Source organism: Anolis sagrei, chromosome Y (genome assembly GCF_037176765.1).
Source record: "Anolis sagrei isolate rAnoSag1 chromosome Y, rAnoSag1.mat, whole genome shotgun sequence".
Classification (NCBI taxonomy): Eukaryota; Metazoa; Chordata; class Lepidosauria; order Squamata; family Dactyloidae; genus Anolis; species Anolis sagrei.
Genome location: NC_090035.1, coordinates 50,045,572 through 50,051,400, shown reverse-complemented (window position 1 = coordinate 50,051,400; position 5,829 = coordinate 50,045,572). Strand labels below are relative to the sequence as shown.

At 43.9% G+C, this 5,829-nt stretch overlaps 1 pseudogene; it reads left to right on the top strand.

Annotated features, from left to right (window-relative positions):
• Nucleotides 1-2,926: 2,926 nt before the first annotated feature.
• On the top strand, nt 2,927-3,655 carry LOC137095062 (G-protein coupled receptor 12-like; annotated as a pseudogene).
• Nucleotides 3,656-5,829: the final 2,174 nt, after the last annotated feature.

Below are 5,829 nucleotides of genomic sequence, written 5' to 3'. Positions count from 1 at the left end.
GAGTGGAACAGTTTTGGCCCTGCGAGACTCCTCGTGAGACCTCTTAAAGGCGATCTTCATTGCCGAGGTCGATGGTGGTGTGGCCGTGGTTGATCTCGTCGAGCAGACGGAAGCCACCGAGCTTGAAGTGGATGGATACCACCGATACCGTCTGGGTAGTCAAAGTACAGGGTTGTTTTTGAGGTCGTTTGGATGACCTGGAGGTCGTAGACGGCGGTTTTGAGGACTGCATCGTCGAAGTCGACGTCGAAGGAATCGAGACCGAAGGGGGTCGCGATGCAGACGCTGTCGAAGGCGCCGAGACTGAAGAAGGTCGAGAGGCAGAAGTTGTGGAAGTCGAAGGCTGAGGAGCTATTGACTCTTCGTAGAGAAGAACCTTGAGGTGCGCTGCCCTATTTTTTCTCGATTGGACCGTAAGCGCCTGGCAGTGTCTGCAGGTGGAAGTGTTGTGGGCCTCTTCGAGGCAACGGAGGCACTTCAAGTGTTTGTCCAAATCAGGAATCTTTCTCGGGCATTGAGTGCAATGCTTGAAGTGCGTGGTTGACATAATCAGGGAACTTTCGGAGCGAGCTGTGCGGCAGAAAAACAGGAACTACAGGGAGTGTGCACGGGGCGCCTTTTATGCCCTGATGGGAGCTGGGCGGGGTTACCACCAAAACTTAAAAGTTTCAACTTGGGAAGTTTTCTGTTGGAGCCTGTGCAGGTGCAGATACTCCATATGTGTGCATTCACAGAGGCCACGATGAAAAAGGATAAAGACATACTCTTTAACTACTTAGTTACAGCTGCAATAATTGTCTTCGCTAAAATTTGGAGACAGAAAGGAATTCCGAAAAAAGAAGATTGGTCAATGAAAGTCCTAGAGATAATGAACATGGACCAACATACCTACTCGATCACTCCTAATAAAGGAATCCCAAAAAAACATACAAACTGGGAGTTGGTTAAAAAAATATCTGAAGGACCTAAAGTTTGATTTAATTTTATGAGAGCATAATGACCTACAGAAGATTTGATGACACAGGGATGTTTAGTCAAGTAGGATACAGAACATTTCAAAGAAGCAAACTTTAATGTTTATACAACCACTGATGAATAGAAAGGAAGTCAACCCCCCCCCCCTTTTCTCACAAATTTCCTTCCTGATTATAAGATACAGATATCATTCCCTCAGATACTGGTTCTCTCTTCAACATCTCTTTCCATTTTCAAAACTTTTCTCTTGTTCTCACTCGTTTGATGTACTACCCTGAATAAAGTTAGAAGAAGAAAGAGAGAACATCCCCTCCCCCTCTTTTTTGTGTGCTTTGTTTTGTTCCCCCTCTTGCACCGGTTGGATCTCTTAATTGACGTCTTTCCTACTTTCTTATACCTCTTATTTATTCCCCCACTTTAAATGTTATTTGAAATTTGAAACTTAATAAAAATCTATACACACACACACAAAAATTCTACAGCACTGCTGGTCACAGCTGACCTCCAGCTGGAGTGCTTAAGGGCCAGGGCTTCCCAGTTCTCAGTGTCTATGGCAGAGGTTTTAAGGCTGGCTTTGAGCCCATCTTTAAATCTCTTTCTTGCCCACCAACATTTCATTTCCCATTCTTGAGTTCAGAGTAGAGCAACTGCTTTGGGAGACGGTGGTCGGGCATTCGGACAATGTGGCCGGTCCAGTGGAGTTGATGGCAGAGGACCATCACTTCAATGCTGGTGGTCTTTACTTCTTCTACCATGCTGACATTTATCCGTTTGTCTTCCCAAGAGATTTGCAGGATTTTCCGGAGGCAGCGCTGATGGAAACATTCCAAGAGTGTCATGTGACATCTGTAGGTAGTCCACATCTCACAGGCATATAGCATGGTTGGGAGGATAATAGCTTTATAACAAGCACCTTGGTATCCCTACGGATGTCAGGTCCTCAAACACTCTCTGCTTTATTTGGAAAAAAGCTGCACTCGCAGAGCTCAGGTGGCATTGTATTTCTGTGTCGATGTTGACTTTTGTGGAGAGGTGGCTGCCAAGGTAGCAGAAACAAGCCAATTAATCTCCAAAAGAGTCACGCTTTTGAAAGCCTATGAAAGCCTATGAAATTCCTGCTTTCCCCAATCCTTCCCACACTCATGTAAAGAGATAGACACACATTTCGGGCCTCAGGCTTTTGGAAGTGTGACCCTTTTGGAGATTAACTGACATTAACACTATTTGGCATAATTATAACCTTTGGAAAGGAATGACCTTGTTAAAGATCGTAACCTTTTGTAAAGTATGATCTTCCTGAAAAGAGTTAAACTCACTTGAGTCAACCTTCTCCTTAGTGCCAATTATATCCACTAGTATTCATGCAAGACAATGGATTTCCTTGTGAGAGCAAACCAGTGGTTCCCAACCTTTTTTTGACCAGGGACCATTCTGCAACATTAGTACCAGAAAGATTACGAATTGGTTTTTGGTCAATTTTAGATTTGGTTTGGGGTGCTGATTGAGAAAATTGCATTGGACAGACCACATCAGTTCTAGTTTCTGATACAGAACATATGCCATGGTCAGCGACAGGGAATGAATGGCAAGTGGCACGAAAGGAGCGGAAATAAAATAAATAAATAAAATAAAATTAAAGAGGAAGGAGGCCCGTGGACCAGATTTTTATCCTCGCGGCCCACAGGTTAAAAACCACTGGTGTACATGGAATTGCACTGCAAATCTGATGGATGGGGAACCAGTGATAGGATAGACCAGTTCTAATTTCTGGTACAGAACATATGCCATGGTCAGCGACAGGGAAGGAGTAGCAGGTGGTGTGAAAGGAGCGGAAATAATCGCAGACCAGATTTTCATCCTCGCAGCCCACTGGTAGTCCGCAGTCCACAGATTAAGAACCACTGGAGTAAACCATAAGTCGTTCTTCCTTTTCCTCTTGTAGGTGGACAGCATGAAAGAGGACGTGGCCCCCTATGATGAGCAGCTGGGCTGGTTTGTGCCCGACAACCGCAGCAGCTCCTTGTACCTCTCGGAGACGCCTCCTCTTCCCTTGAACCCCTGGGATGTGGTGCTTTGTGTTCCTGGGACCATCATCTCCTGCGAGAATGCCATTGTGGTGGCCATCATCTTCTACACACCTGCCTTCCGGATGCCAATTTCCTGCTGATCGGGAGCCTGGCCACGGCAGACCTCTTGGCTGGCTTGGGTCTGATATTCCACTTTGTCTTTGTGTACTGTATCCAGTCCCAAGTGGTGAACCTGCTCACGGTGGGCCTCCTGGTCTGCTCCTTCATGGCCAGCATGGGCAGCCTCCTCACCATCACCATTGACCACTACCTGTCCCTCTACAATGCACTGACCTATTACTCTGAGCGGACCATCACCTGGACATACATCATGCTTCTCCTCACCTGGGAGGTCTCCATCTGCTTCGGGGTCTTGCCCGTCCTGGGCTGGAACTGCCTGGAGGACCACGCCAGCTGCAGCATTGTCAAGCCCTTGACCAAGAACAACCTCATCATCATCTCCATTTCCTTCTTCATGATCTTTGCCATGATGCTGCAACCCTGTGATATATGCCTTCAGGAATCAAGAAATCCAGAAGGTCTTATGGACTACCTGTTGTGGCTGCATCTCTTCGACCATGCCTTTCCGATCCAGATCTCCGAGCGATGTCTGAATCTTCCCCCGGTTCTGCTCAAAGACCTGTGTCGCAAAGAGTGTATTCCTTTCTAATTTGCACAGTCCTCTGGAAATTTTTATGAGTCCCTTTTCTCATTTCTTCTCTTCCATGTGAGTGATGTCCCTGTTATATGTTGATTCTTTATTTTCTTTTTCACCTCCAGAATCAAAACAAACTTTTTTTATGTTGTTGAAGACTTTCATGGTCAGAATCACTGAGTTGTTGTGAGTATTCCAGGCTGTCTGGCCCTATTCCAGAAGCATTTTCTCCTGACGTTTCACCCACATCTATGGCAGGCATCCTCAGAGGTTGTGAGGTCTGTTGGAAACTAGGAAAATTGGGTTTATATATCTGCAAAATGTCTAGGAATGTCCACAACAACCACCATTTCAGACAACACAGAGAAGCCATTAAAATCCACAAGCACCTGGATAATTTCAACAGAAAGGAGAAAACCATGAAAATGAACAAAATCTGTCTCCCAGTATTTGAAAACTCCAGAATAAGGATAGTTATTAAGGACAGAATAACAGCAACACTCAGTACACAGAGGAATTCCAGGAAGGAAACAATCAGGGCCAGCTAAGGTAAAGGTAAAGGTTTTCCCCTGACATTAAGTCCAGCCGTGTCCAACTGAAGAGCTGACATTGTCCATAGACATCTCCTAGGTTATGTGGCCAGCATAACTGTATAGAGAGCCATTGCTTTCCCACAGAAGTGGTACCTATTGATCTCACATTTGCATGTTTTCAAACTGCTAGGTTGCCAGAAGCTGGGGCTAACAGTTGGAGCTCATTCCACCCCCCAGATTCAAACTACCAACCTTTCAGTCAGGAAGTTCAATAGCTCAGCAGCCTAACCCACTGTGCCACTGGGAGCTCTGGGCCAGCTAATCTCCTCCCAACAAAGGATTCCCCCAGACAAGAAGCAGCCAAGCTACAAGGCTATTCAGTGCTAATCAAGCTGGCCAGAGGCAACTTTCAAACTTGCCTTCAACAGAGAAGAACTCTTTCTCCTACCCTGGACATTATTCCACAGTTATATAAACCCTACTTGCCTGGTTTCCAACAGACCTCACAACCTTTGAGGATGCCTGCCATAGATGTGGGCAAAATGTCAGGAGAGAATGCATCTGGAACATGGCCATACAGCCCAGAAAACTCACAGCAATCCATTTTAATTTTTTACCCATATGTATGTGGGTGGGTTCTGTTCACTTTTGAAAAAAAAAAGTTTCCGCTTGTGCCTGCCACTTGCAAGTCACATCTTGAAAGATATCATAGAAATATATCATTTGGAGAAAAAAAGTTTATAGTGCATTATTTTTTTTTATCAAAACAAGGCAAAATGGGAAGAAACCTAAAAAAACCTTTGCTTTTGAGTTTTTACAGCCTTAATTACTTCAAAACTTCAGAAAATATTTTTCTACATGGAAGCAAATTTCATTGTATTTTCTTCCATCTTTTATTGTTATGCATTTCCTTTGATGGAAGACTAGATATAGTTATCAAATATGCCAGCTGTGAAATAGATGTATATGTCCTATTTATTTGTTTGTTTATTTATTTATCAAACATTGTTGCCTATTTATTTAAAGTCAATGTATCGTCGAAGGCTTTCATGGTCAGATTCACTGAGTTGTTGTAGGGTTTTTGGCCTGTCTGGCAATGTTCCAGAAGCATTCTCCCCTGACATTACAAACTGCCCCTCTAAGTCTCAGATAAATTCTTCAGAGAAAATATATCAGTCATATTCTCCTAAACACTTTAATTGGAAGAAACAGCCCTACAACATTAAAACCAGAATATCTGAATCAAATTCTAAGAGAGCTGTACCACCTGTTACCAAAACAAAAACAATCTGGGATGAAGATGAACTTGCCCTTTTTAAAACATTCCAAAAACTAAACAAGGAAGAGCAAACAATAATAACTGAACGCTTAGGTGACTTACTTAATACACTAAACAGTCCCTCGAATTTACCAACACCCCCGGCGCCTGCAGTACAAATCCCAACACCCAGCCAGGAAATATCAAGAGTAACCAAATCTGCCAACGGTCCTAGTGAAAACTGCCCTAAATTCCAAAAGATGCAGCAGACGAAAATAGATTCTTTCTTCAACTCAGAAAAACAGACTGGCCCCAGTAATCCAAATCTCAAGTGAACAAATA